This window comes from Rutidosis leptorrhynchoides, chromosome 1 (genome assembly GCF_046630445.1).
Source record: "Rutidosis leptorrhynchoides isolate AG116_Rl617_1_P2 chromosome 1, CSIRO_AGI_Rlap_v1, whole genome shotgun sequence".
Classification (NCBI taxonomy): Eukaryota; Viridiplantae; Streptophyta; class Magnoliopsida; order Asterales; family Asteraceae; genus Rutidosis; species Rutidosis leptorrhynchoides.
This window is the reverse complement of record NC_092333.1, coordinates 477,153,322-477,174,970: the sequence shown is the minus strand read 5'-3', so window position 1 is coordinate 477,174,970 and position 21,649 is coordinate 477,153,322. Positions and strand designations below refer to the sequence as shown.

The following is a 21,649-nucleotide window of genomic DNA, read 5'->3' as shown; positions in this document are numbered from 1 at the left end:
TTATTAATATTAATTATGAATTACTAGTAATTATTATTATTGTTATGATTAGGAATATTAATATTGCTATCATTATGAAATAAGACAAATTGTTAATATTTTCATAAATATTATTTTTAGTATTCTTATTATAAATATAAGTAGTATTATAATCATTATTATTAAAAGAATCGTAACTTTCTAAAATTACCATTTTTCTTAAAAGTATTATTATTACTATCATTATTATGATTATGATTATTATTATTATGAAGATAATAAAAATCTATTACTATTATTAGTAACATATTTACTATTATAAATATTATCCATATAAAAAGGATATAACTAATAAATTTATATATATATATATATATATATATATATATATATATATATATATATATATATATATATATATATATATATATATATCGATTACAACTATGTATATTAATAAATATACAAATGTTATAGGTTCGTGACTCCGAGGCCAATCCTGCATTGTTCAATATAGTCATATGTATTTTTACTACAAAATACATTAGGTGAGTTTCATTTGCTCCCTTTTTAAATGCTTTTGCAACATATATTTTTGGGACTGAGAATACATGCGCTGCTTTATAAATGTTTGACGAGTTAGACACAAGTACTTACAACTACATTCTATGGCTGGATTATTAAACCGAATATGCCCCTTTTTATTAAGTCTGGTAATCTAAGAATTAGAGAACAGACACCCTAATTGACGCAAACTCTAAAGATAGATCTATCGGGCCCAACAAGCCCCATCCAAAGTACTGGATGCTTTAGTACTTCGAAATTTATATCATGTACGAAGGAGGATCCCGGAATGATGGGGATATTCTTATATGCATATTGTGAATGTCGGTTACCAGGTGTTCACCATATGAATGATTTTTTGTCTCTATGCATGGGACGTATGTTTATGAGAATTGGAAATATGAAATCTTGTGGTCTATTAATTTAATGGAAATGTATGTTATTGATAAACTAATGAACTCACCAACCTTTTGGTTGACACTTTAAAGCATGTTTATTCTCAGGTACGAAAGAAATCTTCCGCTGTACATTTACTCATATTAGAGACATTACTTGTATCATTCATGTCATATTTCAAAAGATGTTGCATTCAAGTCGTTGAGTTCATCAAGATTATTATTAAGTCAATTATAGTTGGATACATTATGAAATAGTATGCATGCTGTCAACTTTCAATGTAATGAGAGTTTATCTTTTCAAAAACGAATGCAATGTTTGTAAAATGTATCATATAGAGGTCAAGTACCTCGCGATGTAATCAACTATTGTGAATCGTTTATAATCGATGTGGACTTTGTCCGGATGGATTAGGACGGGGCGTTTCAGTTGGTATCAGAGCGGTGGTCTTAGCGAACCAGGTCTTGCATTAGTTTGTCTAACTGATAGTTGTTTAGATGCATTAGAGAGTCTGGACTTCGACCATGTCTACATGTCAAAAGTTTTGCTTATCATTCGTGTCGAAAATCATCTACTTATTATCCTTAGGAAATTACCTGCTTGTCATTCCTAGTCTAGACACATCTTACTGCATTGATTGCATGAATAGTGTATAGACAAAATTCATATCTTAGCGTATCTGTTATTGTTACCTTTGCCTGACAGCTTCCGTAGATTCCTCCATAACTTATGGGATTTTAGTATTATATATGGATCTGTAAATTATGCAGGATACTAATCTACATCCTATAATCTATTTCTTATCGAAAATCCTTCATCTGATCGTACGAGATAAATCCCTCAACCAGTTTGAGTCCCTCAGATTTCGATAGCTATTCCGATAGTTATTCCGATAGCTATTCCGACATGGATATTCACCTAAGCTAGCAGTGTAACCGGAATGGAGCAACCAATCAGCCATCCCCAATTCATCTGATTGGGTTCGTAGTCGACTTAATCAATGGAGACGCGAAGAAAGCGATCTTTTCCATCAACCAAATTCACCTCTTGACGAATAACCCGAAGCACATATCGGTGAATTAATCCGAAACACCATCTTCACCCTCATTTCCAGAGTAGCTCGACATGATTATATTCTATCCACAATTTGAAACCTTATTCATATGCTCGTTCTGACCGACAATTATCCCGGAGTAATACAATAAGTCAACGAACTTCACGTTCGAGTAATCAAATTGGAGAATATGGTGCAAAAATCTATCAGCTTCAGCAACATCACCGGCACCAACAGTACCATCAGTAACAGCACCAGTACTATCAACAATCCATGCCTCGACATCTCATTCTGTACGTCGAGTATAATTATCGTTCCATGAATCGTTCTATATCATTTATCTTCGTTCGACATGGCAATTATATAATCTCTAATGTTTTAGAGATTATATATTCTTATTCTAAACGGTAAATCAAATGAGTCTAATATCATATTAACTCATTTAATCCATAATTACATCTGAAGAAAATATATATGTATATGTTTTCATAAAGATTGTAATTAAAAATTCTTTTGTACAAACTGTTAATGGTGAAAATATTTTAACGGGTAGGTAATACCCGAGGAATATTTAGATTTCACATTAATAAGTTACACTGTACATTCTTCGAATTTGATTCAACGATCATTTACTATTCTATTTACAATCACCGATATACGTATCCGTTCACCAAAGAATAACTATTTTCATTCAAATTCAATTTGATATTTGGATTTTGATCTATCAGAATCCAACAAGTGGCATAATGAAGAAATAATGGACACAATAAAAATTGATTAGAAACAGACTAATTAACAATATGAAATTTTGTTAAGAAACCACACTAACAAGATCCTAGCTAATTGTTCCTAGCTAACTGTTAATTCCGTATTACATTTTATTTTATCGCAGTTTATTTATCGCAATTTATATTCTCGCAATTTTATTTATCGTCATTTAATTTCTGTTATTTACTTTACGCATTTAATTTATCGTCATTTAATTTCTGTTATTTATTTTACGCACTTTAAATATCGGGACACGTATACAAGGTTTTGACATATCATATCGACGCATCTATATATATTATTTAGAATCACCATAGACACTCTATATGCAGTAATGAAGGAGTTAGCTATACAGGGTTGACGTTGATTCTACAATAATATATATAGTTTGAGTTGTGATCGAGTCTGAGACATATACACGGGTCACGATACGTATTAATTAATTCGAATATTATATAGTAAACTATATATGAATTATTATTTGTACACTGCTAACTGTGGACTATCAACTGAGGACTATCAACATTGGACAATTAAAATGAATTAAAATATTGATTATAACATATGAAAGTAAACAATTCTTCAAGTTTGCCACTTGATTCCATCTTAAACCTCATTTGTATCTTGACGATTACAATCTGCGTTCAAACTCTTCATGATTCTTGAAAACACCTCAATCGAGAGGATGAACCAACCACACTTCATTTATGGAAGAAAAGATTGATGCATATAGTGTTGCACCTAAAAAAACACTCGGAACCTGTGTAAACGTTTAACGCGTAGCTGTGCTAATTCCGTTAGCGTTATTATTACCGAAAATAACTTTGCAATCTCTTTCCAAAATAGCAAGTTTTTTCACTGCTCCAGCAAGTCAACTTCGACCTTCATTCGGATTAGCCTCATCATAACCTTGATATATAAGTTTACTTTTTATCATCGTTACCGGAGAACTGTTTATATCCCACCCCATTAACAGTAAATGTACCAGCAACTTCACTACTCTTTGGCGAAAGTCACTTCGATAAATCACTGTATTTATTCATTAATACCCTATCATATACTCATCCGCATTATGTAACGATAATTGCCATACCAATGACCGAGAATCAGCAATCAGTATTTCGAAACTCGCAACAATTTTACAACAACAGTTATATGTGTGTGTGTATATATATATATATATATATATATATATATATATATATATATATATATATATATATATATATATATATATATGTCATGTACCTCTTAAAATCATGATCTTCAACTCTGAAATTTTGAACAGCACCCAGTCTACAAATCAATGCCACAAATTCTGAAAAAGCTGAATACAGCAGCACAAACTGTACACGACCTTAACTGTCAAAAATTTGATGATAAAGAATGGAGTATTGGAAATACTCAATAGAAAATTTAGTACCGAAAAGCGGATCATGCAAAACTATGAAGGAAGCCGTGGACAAATCACAAAGAATAAGTTTGACTTCAAAGAATCTAAATGATTCTGTTTCTGATGAAATCTTTAGCGAGTACCTTGCTTCCGAATCTAAACCCTTACGGATAAATCTTCTTCATCATCCATCAATATTAGAAATTCCAAGATATCATCGTATCTTTCATTATAAATATCCTCCATTTTTCTGAAGATATTTTCATAACTATTCTTATCTGAAATCATTAATCTCTTCATGATATCAGTGTTACATCATATAGAAACTGTTAGTTTCTATATTCTGTAAACTTTCGAGCTTAAAATATGAATGTTATTGAAGTAATGTTGGGAACTGATGCATGATTTAGTATAATATAATGACACTTGATCAACGTGATTATATTACAGTAAGTCATGCTGAGTTTCTAATGAAACGTGATGATTCACAGACCATACCGTCATCATGTGCCATGTTACATGACTCTTACGTTCTGTCTAATCTATAAACATATCAAGAACATATTTTTCTTGATAGTCCTATCTTTCATTGAATTCTGGTAATTTGACAAGTCAAATTATGCTATTATCGTTCCTTCCTTAGGACATTAACAATGTTCACTCTGAAACTTATGTCTATGAATTCTAGACCATTACAAGAGACTCCCAATCGCAAGAAGAAGAAACGAAGGAACGAAGCTCCGAAATAGAAATTGGAGTATAAATCACAACAAATAGGGGGAAGTATTAACTGGGGATGACAATGATTATAGAAAACAGGAGCAGGGACATCGAAATATAAGGGAATATATAAAACCCAACAACAACGTAGAAGTTACAAATCCGTGTATATCAATGTTTATCGCAACATAAAGACACGGGAGAATTATAAATACTATAACCCCAAGGTAATAGTAGAAGTGAATAGAATCCTCCGGTGGGAGTTGGATAAGAATAAAGACAGATACGATAGTCAGAATAAGAACAAGGATCAGAACTGGAATAAGCATTGTTACGATTTTTAGACGTATGGATTAGGGAAGAAAGTATAGGAATAGTGAGAATAATATAACGGAAGAGGTAAATTTATAATGAAATTACTTGATAAAGCAATCGAGGCAGATCATCGCATTTAATTAAAGAGATCCTAATTTCCTCATTTACCGAAGAATCATATCTTATTTAGATTTCGAAGATCTTCTTTAAATCCCTTGAATTCCAGAATTCAACCCTGACTCTGTTAAAAGTTAAGACGAATCTTTACTTTTCCTATTTCAATCTTTTGCGATAGCTTCACTCATACGCTTCATGTAATCGAATTATTTTATCATTATTATTCAATGATGATAAACCTCTAATTATCAACTCATATTGGTCATGAAAACATTTTTATTGTAAGCCATGACCACCTCACTCAAATTTCGAGACGAAATTTCTTTAACGGGTAGGTACTGTGATGACCCGGGAATTTCCAACCAAATTTAAACTTAATCTTTATATGGTTTTGACACGATAAGCAAAGTTTGTTAAGTTGAATTTCATAAATATTAAACTGTGTTCATACATTCATTCAACCTCGACCAAGTCTCGACGATTCACGAACAATTGTGTTTATATGAACATGTAAAATATATATATAATTATGAATGTAACTATAGGTGTATATATATAATATTTTGAAACAATAAAATACAAATTAATTACTTGATTTGAATAGGTAAAGTAGTATACAAAATAAATAAAGTTACTATTAAAATATGTATATATATATATATATATATATATATATATATATATATATATATATATATGAATCTATACATAATTAATGATGTATATATATATATTATAATATATGTAAAATGTATAAATTAAGGATACCATATATGTTAGAAAATTATTACATATTACATAATTAATAGTATGTAATATCTATATATTAAAGATACTTACAAATTAAAATGTAGTTGCTATATTATTAGAACAAATTTTATTATTAATATTAATATTAGTATTATTATAATTAGTATGTTGTTATATTATTGTTATATGTATATTTTTTTGTAAAAATCATCATTATCATAATATTATTATTATTATAACTATTATAATTGTATTATTAGTATTTATTAAGAGTATTATTATCATAGTTAATAAGATTAATTTATAATCTATAAAAATAAATATATAGATATAATAAATATATATAACATCGGATAAAGATATATATATAACAGATAGGTATATAAAAATAGATATAAAGATATATAAATATAATAAAGGCAGATAAACAAGGAGTAGAGTCCAAAATCTGTTGCATGTTTCTTTCAACTCATATGTAGTTCAGTTTCGTGTATGGACTAGTCAATAATTAATAATAGTTAAAGGTACGATTCAATTAGGAGCCCATATATGCTTTTGTTCTATTTTGTTTATTTCCCAATCTGTTTGATTCCTCCTGTCTAACTCTGTTACCCGTCAAAATCAGTCACCAGTACAAAAAAATCACTAAATTAGATTTATATACTGGATTAATATCATTCTATAATAGTATATCTTCTGAACTTGGAAAATTAAAAACAGAAACAAAAATTAAACAGCTCGTATCCCTGTTTCATACCCATTTTATCAAAATCACGAATTTGTAATGCTTTTAAAAATCTGATAATGCCATTCTATTAGAAATCATTCAAACAAACTTCCTGTAAAGTTTTATCTTCCAATTATCCCTATCGAGTTTCAATTTTGAAGTCAAAGTATATGAAGTAAAAAGTCAACTGTCATATTCATCGAGAAATTCGAGTTCTTTTGGTTGTTTCTAAAACAATTGACGATCCCAGAGGTTTCTAACAATGATTTACTACCTATGTTATTTAATAACCACAACCTAAAACCGTTCGAAATTCAAAATCAACATTTATTTTTATTTTTTTTGCTTTGCTAACTGCAGTAGCAGTGTTCTTGTTGATTATTTTTTTTATTTCTATTTTCGATTATTGATTAATTCGTATACGTACATGGAACGTTTCGTTTTCAAATAAAAGTTTTAAAATCGACTAGACAGATTAGTTGTTGGGGTATTTTGCTTCCTTGCTCGATTTGAATATTGAAGAAGAAGGTGAATTAGATAATGGGTTAAATGTTTTTGAGAATGGAACATAAATAGAAAAATAGAGTGGAGCAGCTGGTTTGGTTGTTGGTTCGGGTTGCGAGTGGTCGTAGGTTCGAGTCCAAACATGGACTCTTATCATTTTATTTAAGGTAGTCTCCAATTTTATGATTATTATTATTATGATTATTATTAATACTATTATTAATGTTGTTATTATTAATTAGTTTTATTACAAGTATTATAATTATTACTAATAGTGTTATTATAATTATTATTAATATTAATTATGAATTACTTGTTATTATTATTATTATTATGATTAGGAATATTAATATTGCTATCATTATGAAATAATACAAATTGTTAATATTTTCATAAATATTATTTTTAGTATTCTTATTATAAATATAAGTAGTATTATAATCATTATTATTAAAAGAATCGTAACTTTCTAAAATTACCATTTTTCTTAAAAGTATTATTATTACTATCATTATTATGATTATGATTATTATTATTATGAAGATAATAAAAATCTATTATTATTATTAGTAACATATGTACTATTATAAATATTATCCATATAAAAAGGATATAACTAATAAATTTATATATATATATATATATATATATATATATATATATATATATATATATGTTCGATTACAACTATGTATATTAATAAATATACAAATGTTATAGGTTCGTGAATCCGAGGCCAACCCTGCATTGTTCAATATAGTCATATGTATTTTTACTACAAAATACATTAGGTGAGTTTCATTTGCTCCCTTTTTAAATGCTTTTGCAACATATATTTTTAGGACTAAGAATACATGCGCTGCTTTATAAATGTTTGACGAGATAGACACAAGTACTTAAAACTACATTCTATGGCTGGATTATTAAACCGAATATGCCCCTTTTTATTAACTCTGGTAATCTAAGAATTAGGGAACAAACACCCTAATTGACGCGAACTCTAAAGATAGATCTATCGGGCCCAACAAGCCCCATCCAAAGAACCGGATGCTTTAGTACTTTGAAATTTATATCATGTCCGAAGGAGGATCCCAGAATGATGGGGATATTCTTATATGCATATTGTGAATGTCAGTTACCAGGTGTTCACCATATGAATGATTTTTTGTCTCTATGCATGGGACGTATGTTTATGAGATTTGGAAATATGAAATCTTGTGGTCTATTAAATTAATGGAAATGTATGTTATTGATAAACTAATGAACTCACCAACCTTTTGGTTGACACTTTAAAGCATGTTTATTCTCAGGTACGAAAGAAATTTTCCGCTGTACATTTACTCATATTAGAGACATTACTTGGATCATTCATGTCATATTTCAAAAGATGTTGCATTCAAGTCGTTGAGTTCATCAAGATTATTATTAAGTCAATTATAGTTGGATACATTATGAAATAGTATGCATGCTGTCAACTTTCGATGTAATGAAAGTTTATCTTTTCAAAAACGAATGCAATGTTTGTAAAATGTATCATATAGAGGTCAAGTACCTCGCGATGTAATCAACTATTGTGAATCGTTTATAATCGATGTGTACTTTGTCAGGATGGATTAGGACGGGGCGTTTCATAATAAAGCTCGGGCTTGAACCTGTCTTATCTGTTCAATAAGGTCTGAAACGATTTCGGTTCTCATAAATTTCACGGTCTCCACGGTCTTTTTACGACTTAAAGCATTGTCAACAACATTCGCCTTGCCTGGATGAGACTTTATTTCACAAACATAATCTTTTATAAGTTCTATCCACCGTCTCTATCGCATATTCAGTTCTTTCTGCGTGAAAATATGCTGAAGACTCTTATGATCTGTACATATTACACACTTCGTACCGTATAAGTAATGTCTCCATAGATTCAACGCAAATACCACTGCAGCCATTTCTAAATCATGAACCGGATAGTTACGTTCGTGTGTCTTTAACTGACGAGAAGCGTACGTGATAACTTTATCTCTCTGCATCAGTACACACCCCAACCCGGAAAATGATGCATCACTATAAACCACAAAGTCATTTGAACCCTCTGACAATGCTAACACTGGAGCCTGACACAACAACTATTTCAGAGTCTGAAAGGCCTGTCCCTGTTGATCACCCCATCGGAAACTTACATCTTTTCTGGTCAATTTAGTTGGACCCGCTATTTTAGAAAAATCTTTTATAAATCGGCTATAATAACCCGCAAGACCCAAGAAACTCTTAACTTCTGTCGGTGTCTTCGGCAAGTTCCAACTCATTACCGCTTCTATTTTTGATGGATCCACTTTAATACCTGCCTCACAGATAACATGACCCAGAAACTGCACCTCTCGAAGCCTAAACTCACACTTCGAGAACTTAGCATATAACTTCTCTTTCTTTAACAACTCTAACACTAATCGAAGATGTTTCACATGATCAGCCTCTGTCTTTGAATATACCAATATATCATCGATAAACACAATAACAAACTGATCTAAATCTGGTTTACAAACCCTGTTCATCGGATCCATGAAGACTGCCGGAGCATTTGTTAACCCAAATGGCATAACCAAGAACTTATAATGCCCATATGTAGTTCTGAACGCTGTCTTCGGTATATCTGATTCTGCAACCTGAACCTGATGATACCCAGATCTAAGATCTATTTTCGAAAAATACGATGCACCCTGAAGCTGGTCAAACACATCGTCGATTCTAGGCAATGGATACTTATTCTTAACCGTTCTCTTATTCAATTCTCGATAATCTATACATATTCTTAACGAACCATCTTTCTTCTTTACAAACAACACTGGTGCACCCCACGGCAAAGAACTCGATCTTATAAACCCCCTGTCTAACAATTCTTGTATCTGAGACATCATCTCTCTGATTTCGAAAGGTGCTAGCCTATAAGGAGCCTTAGCTACTGGAGTTGTTCCAGGAACCAACTCAATCTTATACTCTACTTCTCTTACCGGCGGCAACCCCGGTAATTCATCAGGAAACACCTCAAGAAATTCCGAAACCACTGAAATATCAGTAACAGATCTCTTCTCTATCTTAGAATCAATAACATAAGCCATATAAGACTCACACCCCTTCGAAAGTGATTTCTTCGCCTTCATCATAGAAATCAACGGAAAACTGAACCCACTTCATTCCCCTCGGGCCACAATACGGGTTTCATCGGTCAAACGGAAGGTCACAATCTTCTTGTCACACTTAATGTGGGCCTTATGTAGGCTCATACAGTTCATCCCTAACACTACATCAAAACTAGGGATAGGCAACACTAAACAGGACATAGCAAGCGGTCTAGCATCAATTTCTATACTAGCTCCAGACACATACGTTGTGACTAGAACCGTCTTTCCATCAGCTACCTCTACTCTAACAGGCTCAGGCAGCACAGTAGCAGGTAACCCTAACTTAGTATAGAAATCTATAGACATAAACATCCTATTTGCACCCGAATCAAACAATACTCTAGCAGGTATTGAGTTGATCAAGAACATACCAGTTATGACATCATCATTATTAGTTGCGGCCTCAACTATCATTTGAAAGGCCCTGGCTTCCGCAGTCGGTGGGTTCTTTCTATTCTGTCTACTTGAGGCTGTGAAACCCCCAACAAATGCCAAACGCGCCCCTGAACCTGCCCCGAAACTTGCGCCCTTAGATGCCTGACAACTTGCTGAGAAATGACCCAGCTGATGACAACTCCAACACACATTCTCTCTTAAAGAACACCCCTGAGATTGATGACCTACCATACCACATCTTAAACACCTCCTCGTTACCTCTGAACACTGAACACTGCGAGAAGACTTACATCCCTTACACCATTCTTTCTTTCTAGAACCTGAACCTGGACCATCTTGGTTACCCTTACCCTTTTGTCTAAACCCAAACGATTTCTTAGACTTCGAACCGGATTGACTGGTAGCCTGATTACCCTGCAGTGCAATGTTTCCCCAGTTCATTCCTCTAGCTGCTCTTACATCACTTTCCACCATCTTTGCCATCACAAAAGCTTGAGACAACGTCGGTGCTGACCTCACAAAGGTCCTGTACTCTGGCAAGATCATATTCACAAAATGCTAAATTCGAGATTGTTCATCTGGCACCCACTGTTGCACAAACCTCAACTTGTCCATATACTTCTCAATTACTTCATCAATTGACATCTGCGGCATCATCCGCATTTCAAGGAACTCCATCTTAATTCTGTTCATGTCAAACACATTGCAATACTGCTCACATACTTTTGCGTAAAACTGCTCCCAGGTGATCATTCTAACTTGCTCTGGTGGAACACTAGCTATCACAGAATCCTACCACACCATTGATCTATCTTTTAATAACCTACTTGCATAAGTCACCTTTAGTTCTGGCTCACACTGACAAGCCTCAAATGCCTTTTCAACCTCCCGTAACCAATTGAGAGTCACAGTTGGGTCAGGACTTCCCAAAAATGGAGACGGTACACAATCTCTGAATTGTTTAAAAGTGCATCTCTTTGGTGGCTGGTATTGTTGTTGGAATTGTTGTTATGGAAATGGTTATTGATATATAGGTGGTTGAACTTGGTTCATCATCATTGGGTTTGAGTACTGGTAGTTAATCTGTGGTGGCTTGATGTATTAAGGGACTAGATTTTGGAAGGGGTATTGATACTGGTTCTGGTTTATCTTTGGTACGGTATGCGACTGAGCAGTAGTAAAACCCAGTGGTGTAGCCTCATTACCCAAATTTCTAGCTAACTCAAGCTCATCAATCTTTTCCTGAGCTTCCTTAAACTTACTTTTAAGCTCGTGCACATAATCAGCATCGTAAACCTCTGCCTCATCCTCCACATCTGGAGCACTGAACGTTCCGGGCTGGATCAGGTTTGTAGCATTCGCATCCCTGTTATCTGCCATCTGTGCTACAAAACACTCGCACAAAAGCTTAGTGGATAACTGTTAGTTTCCTAAACACTAACATGCACAATATCCTACATTCACTTAGCTCCCGCCCCACGGACATGTTTGACTTAACCCAGGGTTTAGGAACAATTACGCGCACGTACTTGCTGCTAAACCACGCTCTGATACCAAGTTGTAACACCCTGATTTTTTTAAACACATCGAAAGTAAATATGTAATTACCAAAGCAACCTCAGTTAATGTTTACATAACATTGTTTACAAACCAACTTCATACAACAACGGTGTTATGACTTACGTGAAAACATAATTAAATTAGAACACACCAGAGTCAACGCATAGTCAAACATGTCTTCTAATCCGTCCACAACACCCGTCATAACCAACAATACCTAAACCTGCAAAGGGTGGAAATGTGGGGGAATTAGCACAACTGCTAAATGAATGGATACTATCTAACAGACCAAGCATAAGCAACTGAACATGCAAGGGGTCACAACTATGCTAACGTCCTGAACTAGCATACAACAACAACTGACAATATAAGGATCAGCGGCTTGTACTAGCACACGACTTAGTTGATTAAGCTACAGTCTACCGATAGTCTGCTTTACTGATTCAACTTCATAACCATCCAGACGCAACACATGCGTCCTTCTATGCTATACTGAATAATCAGTAACATCATGACCCAACCAGGCTACCACAGTCGACCTCACATCAACCCTACCTTGACGCCTCGGTGGGTTCCTAACCTTGCCGCCTCGGTTGGTGTCCAACTAACAGTGTGCACATAAGATCACAGATAAACAGTCATGCAATCGTCCTAACTAGCATGGCAATATCTAGCTACGCATGGCAATCATACAAGGCACAAATATAATAATAAAGAGTCTGAACAAGTAGCGTGTCAGCTACTTAATACTCTATTCAGAGATAGATCCACTCACCGAATACCAGCAACTAGCTCATATAATCTATCACTGAGCGGCTTCCTTATCCTTATCACCTGAACATAAGGCAAATCAAGTTAGTTTCTGTCTGTTAACACAAAACAGCACAGTACAGTAAATCAGTCACAAAAAGCGCCGCTAAAAGTCCACCTAACACTTATGCATTTTCAGAATTTACATCCTGATCATCATAAGTCACGCGGATAGCATAACAGCTAGGAAACAACACTTAGTAAAATATTCTGCCCACAAAGACACTCGGCCGACTGACTCACATAGTCGGTCGACTGTGTCCACGCACACACGGTCGTGTGTCCTCTCACTCGATCGACTGAGTAAAATAAAGCATCTGGTCAGAAGTCAGACACACTCGGTCGAGTGTGTCACTCAACCTGTTGATCGTCTACACGGTCGGTCGAGTGTCAAGAGACACTCGACCGAGTGTGTTCATCTGATGAAGAAGGTGAACACAGCTACGGGTTTAACCCAAAATTCGCCATTTCTTGCTCTAGAGCTCGTTTCTTACCTCAAAACTGACCAAATCGACTATACTAAATATCAATAAACACAAACCCACAAGATTTTGACACTAACAACATCAAAATCAACCATTTTGACCCAATTTGCACTTTTAACAAACTTGACACAAAAACCTCAATTTCACAAAGATTAAAGCTTGATACACTATGATTCTTACCTCAAAAGACTCAGTAAATCGTAAGGAACAAGATGATATGAATGATTTGAGATCTAGAACACAAATTGGAAATCTAGGGTTTGATGGAATGAAGTGGTGAAAGTACGGGATGTTTAGAAGTTTCAAGAAAATGAGAGAAAGAGTTGGTATCTTGCTTATATATGTGGGTTAAATACCATAACCTATCACACACGGGTATTTACCAGTTATCTAATATCTTTCGTACTTAATTTGACTGCCCTAACGGAGTCTAAATTAAATAAACGAACATGTTATGTGACCCTTGTCACAAACTGGTCTTAACTAAATAATAAAATAATATTACACATATAAATAAAATAAAGGCATAAATAATCGCACAAATATGCCTAAGGGCAGAATAGTCATCTTACTTCTAAGCCCGATCTGAGAATGTTACAGAGTGCGGGAGTGGGGAGTGGTTCTTATGGGAAGAGGTCGGAAGGTCAATCTAGTTACCAATCGAGTCCGAAATCACGAAAGTCAACCGGGTCTAGTACGAGGGAAGTTTCAAGTATGAGTGGGTCAGGTTCCGTACAGAAAGAGTGGTGTAACTCGTGCAGATCTTACCACAGTGGACAATGTTCTCAAGGTACGAAAAGGTGTCTAAGGTGTGGTATAGTGGGACATGATGTTCAAAAATGTCCTTTCGGAAGCAATGTATGTTAAAATTGTTATAAAGAAGGTCATAGGTCAGCACAGTGTCCGGCTGCGGGTAGAGGTAGTTCCGGGGCAGGGTCCGGGGTGCAGTCAGCGTCTGTTGGTGGCTCTACCGCATCTGTAGGACAGAAGAGAAAAGGTTCTCCCACATCTTTAGCTAGAGCTTATCAAATGGTAGCAGATGTTGATGCTGCGCCGGAAAATGTAGATACTGGTACGTTGAGACTAAATTTGTTGTTGCTTTTGATTTCGTTTATGCATACTTGGTAGATTACGTAGATATTGCAGTAAGCTTAATGAAAGGTGCTTTAAGGTAGTGTTGGTAGTAGTGATAGAGATGACTTGGATTCAGGATTCTCGAATTTTCTTACTTGAAATGGAGAGGTGATCTATGATAATGTATTACGTCTGGCCAATGTAAGCACATTTTAGTAGATCATGTGGAAGTTTCAGTAAGTTGAGAAGAGAAGTAGGATAGTTGACTTCTTGAATTGTTGATTAATATGTGTTGCTTGGCGAATACGATGGGATTTTGTTACCGTGACTTTTGACTTTGACCAGATTCCGAGGACGGAATCTCTTTAAGGGGGTAGATTTGTAACACCCGATAACTGGGCCTAGATGAAATGACCTTTTTCCCTTTATGTGCATTTATATTGTTATTTTATTAGTTTGATATTTATAGTCATTTGACTATTTGGTTGAGACAAGTTCGTGACAAGGGTCACAGAACAGGTTTGTTTATTTAACTTGGACCTCGATATGACCACTTAACGATGTACGAAAGATATCAGATAACTGATAAATACCCGTGTGTTATGAGGTATGGGTTAAAACCCACTTATATATGCCATGTTCTGGATATTTCTATCCATTTTCTCAATTTGTGAAATTCACTCCCGTACCTAACTCATGCTTCTTTGAAACCTTAATTTGATTAAAGCTTGGAATTTGATTAAGTGACTTTAAGAACTAATTTCTACCTTCCTAGTTAGCATCAATCCAGGTTTGTCTTGCTGAATTCATGTTTTAATTCTTGGTTATTAGGGTTTTTATGCAAAATGGGTTTTGGTTAAGTTCATGCTTGATTTTTGATCTAAATGTGTTCGTTATGATTGAATTATGTTAGATTTGTGTTGTATATGTATTATATGATGTTTTTGGGTGGGTTTCATGATCAGAACGGCTAAAAATCAAGATTTAGGGTCAAAAATGCCAAAACAGCTAGCTGGAGCTGTTAATCAGCTCCCACACTTTTGAAAGCTCAACCACGCGGTTGAGCACACTTTTGAGGGCTCAACCACGTGGTTGAGGGCTCAATCGTACAGTTTAGGGCTCAACCACGCGGTTGAGTACTTGTCAGCTTTTGGTAAAATTGAAAAGGGTATAACTTTCAAATCGTAACTCCGTTTTTGATAATTAAACTATCATTGGAATCGTATTGATGAGTAATTTTCAATGGTAAACTTTTAATAAGGTGGGTCAAACTATATTTGGATCGGAAAATGAGGTTTTAACATGTATGTCTTATTTCGCACGCACTCGAATGTCGATATTGGATGAATTTATGTTGTAGACTTATAATATGATGATTATATGATGATATGACCTAGTTTATAGTATGAATCAATTATATTATTAACTAGAACACTATACTGACTTTGTATATGATGTTTCAAGGTGATCAGGAGAAGTGAAGACTCAGAAATATAAGACCTCTGGGTTCTTCTCGTGCTGTTATTCGGTGAGTGGGTTAATCTAGCCGTTAAGGCATATAGTAACATGAACTAGACTGTTGACCTAGTTCTATGCTTTGAACCTATGTTTTTATGTGTTATGGACTGTGACCTCGCGCATTTGTTGGACCGACCTTGCTTCTGATCTGGTCGGGAGAGATCAACCTTGCTTCTGATAAGGTTAGGCTCATTGATGTTGTATGATTAGTATAAGTTAGAATCACGCGTTTGTCGCGTGTGGAAGACTTATACTAGTGATGCAGAGTTATAAGTTTTCGGTAGACTCTAGTCTGATCAACTGGGGTCGTTGGCCTGGCCAGGCCACCGAGTCTCTCAAGGGGTTGCTTCAGATTACCCACACGGCTGCTTTTGATTGACCGTTGCTTGTGGTTATTGCGGTTGCTTTGGATTGACCGTTGTTGTAGATGTGTTTATGCTTTGGTGGTCTTCGGATTTAGTTAATTTTTGGTTATTATATGATATTGTATTTGTTTTGCTTTGTATGTTGAATGCTAATGGTAGATCGCTCTGTTTCTGTATGTTCTAGTATTTATTTGATTAACTGTCTGCCTAATTTGATGCTGCGTGTTCTAGTGATTGTACCTATGTGCTTTAGCTGTTAGATTAGTCATTCACTTAGCTTCGTGCTAACCCCTCCACCTTCCCCCTTCCAGGTTATATGTCTTTTACTTTTGTGGACCTGGGAGAAGATGGGCGTGTTGGGTTGTGTTCGACAAGTCTTGAACTCTGATGTTGTCTATATGAAATCAGATATTAACGTATGTGACGATCGCTCCAAATCCATATGGATGAACACATCATTCATCGATTTCATTGCGAGGTATTTGACCTCTATATGGTACGTTTTGTAAATATTGCATTCTTTTGAAAAGGCATACCTTAAATGAATATTTAAATCAAAGGTTTTCGACATCTGATGATTTCTACATATAGACAATCACCGTAATATAATAGTTTACAATAGTACTTCCGTTGACAATGCAGTCAAAATAAGATACATGGTGATGATTTGGTGAATGCAACGTTTCCTTGAAAAATATGCCATGTAAGACTCCATGCACATAGCTTGTCTAACATATAAGCAAACAGCGGAAGACTTCTAGAGAACCTGAGAATAAACATGCTAACAAGTGTCAACACAAAGGTTGGTGAGTTCATAGTTTTAATGTTTTGCATAATCTGTACATAAAGGTGGATCACAAGATTTCAGTTGTTTCATCCGAAACATTTATCAAAAGATTCTATGTAACAGAGCACCCTGGTAACTAAGCTTTAACGTTATAATAAGTACCCATGTTTTAACATACATGCAACCAACATGTACAATACACGTAAACCAACGTGTACTAAACTCAAATAGTATACGTCTGTTTTATAGTTCAGGCTAGGGTTTCTATACCTGGAACAGACGGGGATGTCAAGCCCTATGGATCCATATACAACTACTCGCGCCCACCAGTTCTTATAACCGGCAGTTACTAGTTACCAAAGCTAAGGGATTTTTGGTTCAAACTCAGTGTAGAATTTAGTATGTACTTGTATCCATTGCGTTTAAAATAAAGTGCATGTATTCTCAGCCTAAAAATATAGATTGCAAAAGCAATTAAAAAGGGAGCATATTAAACTCACCTTAGCAGCACATAAAGTCATTCACCGAAATGTGACCAAAACTTGGAATACCAAATAACCGTAGATCTCAACCTAGAGAACATATGTTGGTCAATAATTGTCTATTAAGCTAGGTCAGGTCATAGTGTATCACAATCCTAATGCTCGAGATCAATATATAAAAGTTATCCAAAGTCGTTTCAAAAAGTCAATTTTGACAATAGTTCAACAAAACGAGACGTGCCATATATAAGGATTCATTTACTCGGCTGGTAATATTCAAAAATCCAATTTATCAATCTTACATACAAGTTGTTTAAATATTATTTGCAGATTCAAACGCAATTCCAATTAACGTCAATCATAATTCAGTTGACCATATCTTTTAATTCGTTCATCAAAATTACGCGATTTCTAAATGAAAAGTTATTGATTTTTCACCAGCTTTCTAAAAATATGCATATCATATACCTTTTATCAGTAATATATGTATTTAATTCGTGATTCATCATAAACTGTTTAACGACAAAATTTAGTATACAAGCATGCATAAACATATATACTCGAGCACTAGACATGGATACACAATTAATATATAAAAGATAAGATATGAATGCTCACGTATCAATATTGTGATTCAGTATTGCTGGAAAGTACGTAGACACAACAGAGATGATAAACACTAGGTTTGACTTGCAAACAATACCCACGAATATTACCCATAACCTTCATAGTTATAACCCATAATTTCCTTAGATCTATCCCGCTCGAAAACCAGTTTTGAAAGTAACACGCTCAAGACCTCGTCGTAGTATTTTATGTATAATACTAATAATAACGATATACAAATACTAATAATAATAAGATTAATAATAATAATATTAATCTTTAATAATAATAATAATAATAATAATAATAATAATAATAATAATCTTTAAATAAAAAAACTAAATATTACGGAGTATGTGTGAAGATCAGAGAGATAGATGAATGAATTTGAACACAAACTGATCGAGCTTTATAATGTTTTCTGAATCCAGACCCCATGCGATCGCATGGGCTCTGTGCCTATATGCCATGCGATCGCATGGCTACTCCTGCCAGCTCACATTTGTTTTGTAATTTAGTTCGTCGACATATTAATATATTATATAATATATACAATTTATATTAATTAAGTATATATTATATTATATTCTCGTGCATAGTTAATTTGTAATTTTTGTTCTGATAAGTCGTACGTCGTCACTCGACTTATGTCCCGGTTCTGGTTTTTCGATCGTCCTTTCGTACGCTGAGAAAACTTGCATTTTTCATTTCGTGACTCGTACCTTTGTCAAAATATAGACTTAAATTATCCATAACTATGTCACTCTAAGTGTAGCTTTAATCAATTAAGTGTTTTGGTCATTTGCTTCTATAAATCATCGTCTCGTAGTATATACATATACATATATACATTTTCCATTTTGAAATAGTATTTTACTGTAGCAAGTACTGTAGCAAATATACATATATACATTTTTTTACTGTAGCAAATAGTGATTTTCGAAAACGCTGTCGCTTTTCGGGTACTGTAGCAATTCGAAAATACTGTAGCAAATTAGTGTTTTACTGGTTCATCTTAAACATTTTAGTTAACTTATCTAAATATCAATCGAATCAATAATCGAATGTTACTATCGTTTACTAAATAACTTGAAATCATATATATATATATATATATATATACATTAAGTTATATATATATATATATATATATATATATATATATATATATATATATATATATATATATATATATATATATATATATATATATTGTTCGTGAATCTTCGAGAACAATCAAAGAATAATTGATTACATGAATATAGTTCCAAAACTTGAGACTTAACATTACATACTTTGCTTATCGTGTCGAAAACATTAAATCATTTAAAGATAAAGTTTAAATTTGGTCAGAAATTTCCGGGTCGTCATAACGTAACACCAGTGATATCATAAAAATGTATTTATGAATGAATTTGTAATAATTATGTTTATGTTTGTACGTAAGGGCATGTTTTGTAAACAAGACTTCCACTGTGTTATTTGTTTTAAAAAAGGTACGGTGTTACATTTCTCATAATTGGAACCAGTTTTTCATAGAAGAAAATACATTTTCAAACAGCTCGCCACACACTTTTTTCTCTGATTGTTTTACATTTTCAACATACCACTCGTAAGTCCCAACGAGCTCATCCCATAGTGAAATCTTCGGTTGCTAACCCAACTTAGCAGGCATCGAGCTATCTATGAGCATCCTCGGTGTTCCATCAGGCTTTGAAACATCCCAAGTAAGCTCTCCCTCAAAACCAACAACCTATTTCACCACCTCTACAAGTTCCTTAAACGGTACTTCTTTCCCAATTCCCACATTCACATGTTTCAAACTCAAAATATTTTCCAACAAAAACATCACAGAATGATGAAATCATCAACGTGCAAAAACTCACGCAACGGTGACCCTATGCTCTCCATAACTTTAAGTAGAAAGTCCCAACTTAGGCAATCATAAGCCTTCTCGAAGTCTACTTAAAAGATAGAATTTTTTAGATGTTTGGACTTAAGGAAACTAAGAATTTTGTTAGCAATTAGGGCAACATCCAAGTTTGTGGGCATTGCAGATTTTGCATCCCACTTGTATTGAATCCTATAAGCTTGACACATTTTGATACTAGCAATTTCAGCAATGGCGTGCCACTCGTTGGTGGGCTCTAAAGCACCCGTTAACATAGATGATTCAGGTATTGACTGGGGTGCATGTTTAGGATAGATGCAAGAAGAACCTAAAAACACGAGCTTTTTAACCTGTAATGATAGGAACAGTCGATGACACTGGTTTGTATTTGTAAGTTTATGAAGAAAACAAAAGTTGGCAGGGTAGGTAATGTTAGCATGAATCTCACCAACTTTGGCTACAACAAGAATAAACTTAATTCATCATCCAAGAACTATGGGATTGACAGCTAGATTTTCTACAAAAATGTTGATAAATTATCTTAGATAAAAGGTATTTACTAGTGATACCAAGCAACATTGCTAAATGCACCACATTTTACTTTTTATGTAATGATTAATACAAGGATTGTATATGCTATGTGATTGATATGTTTTTAACTTTTATATACTCTTATATTATATTAATATTATAATATATATTAGTAATTATTAAATATTATTAATATTAATAAATAAGTAATTAATACAAAATTTGAATAAATAAAATGATATGAAATTATTAAAAGTAGAATTTAATAAAAGATGTGCAACTCTAATAAAATATAGTCGATCTACTAAAATAATTAATTAATCACTTATATCGACAAAATCAGTTTTCTGATGATCAAATTGGGTAGATAGTTGTAGGCGCGACCTATACATGGTTTCCCATCTCAATGCAGACTCACTAATGGTGTGACAATTCCAATATGGTGTAATACACGGCATTGGGTACTCTCCTTGTAACTTCACCATGACATAATGATTATCATTATTTACCAGGGCAATTGTAAGAGCTCGGTGAGGTTGACATACATCTGGACAAAAAAGGATATATCTGACTGAAAAAGGATATATTTACTTAATAGAAAATAAAATGGTTAAAATTTTGGTGAGGTAAAAAAAGAGGTGGTTAGCTGTTGGAGGAGTTGTTGACAGAGTGGTTGATGTAGTTGGT

The 21,649-nt window shown here is 33.8% G+C and overlaps 1 pseudogene; it reads right to left on the bottom strand.

The window, feature by feature from the left end:
• Positions 1–20,053: 20,053 nt before the first annotated feature.
• Positions 20,054–21,447, bottom strand: LOC139839849 (putative GDP-L-fucose synthase 2; annotated as a pseudogene).
• Between the last annotated feature and the right edge of the window lie 202 nt (positions 21,448–21,649).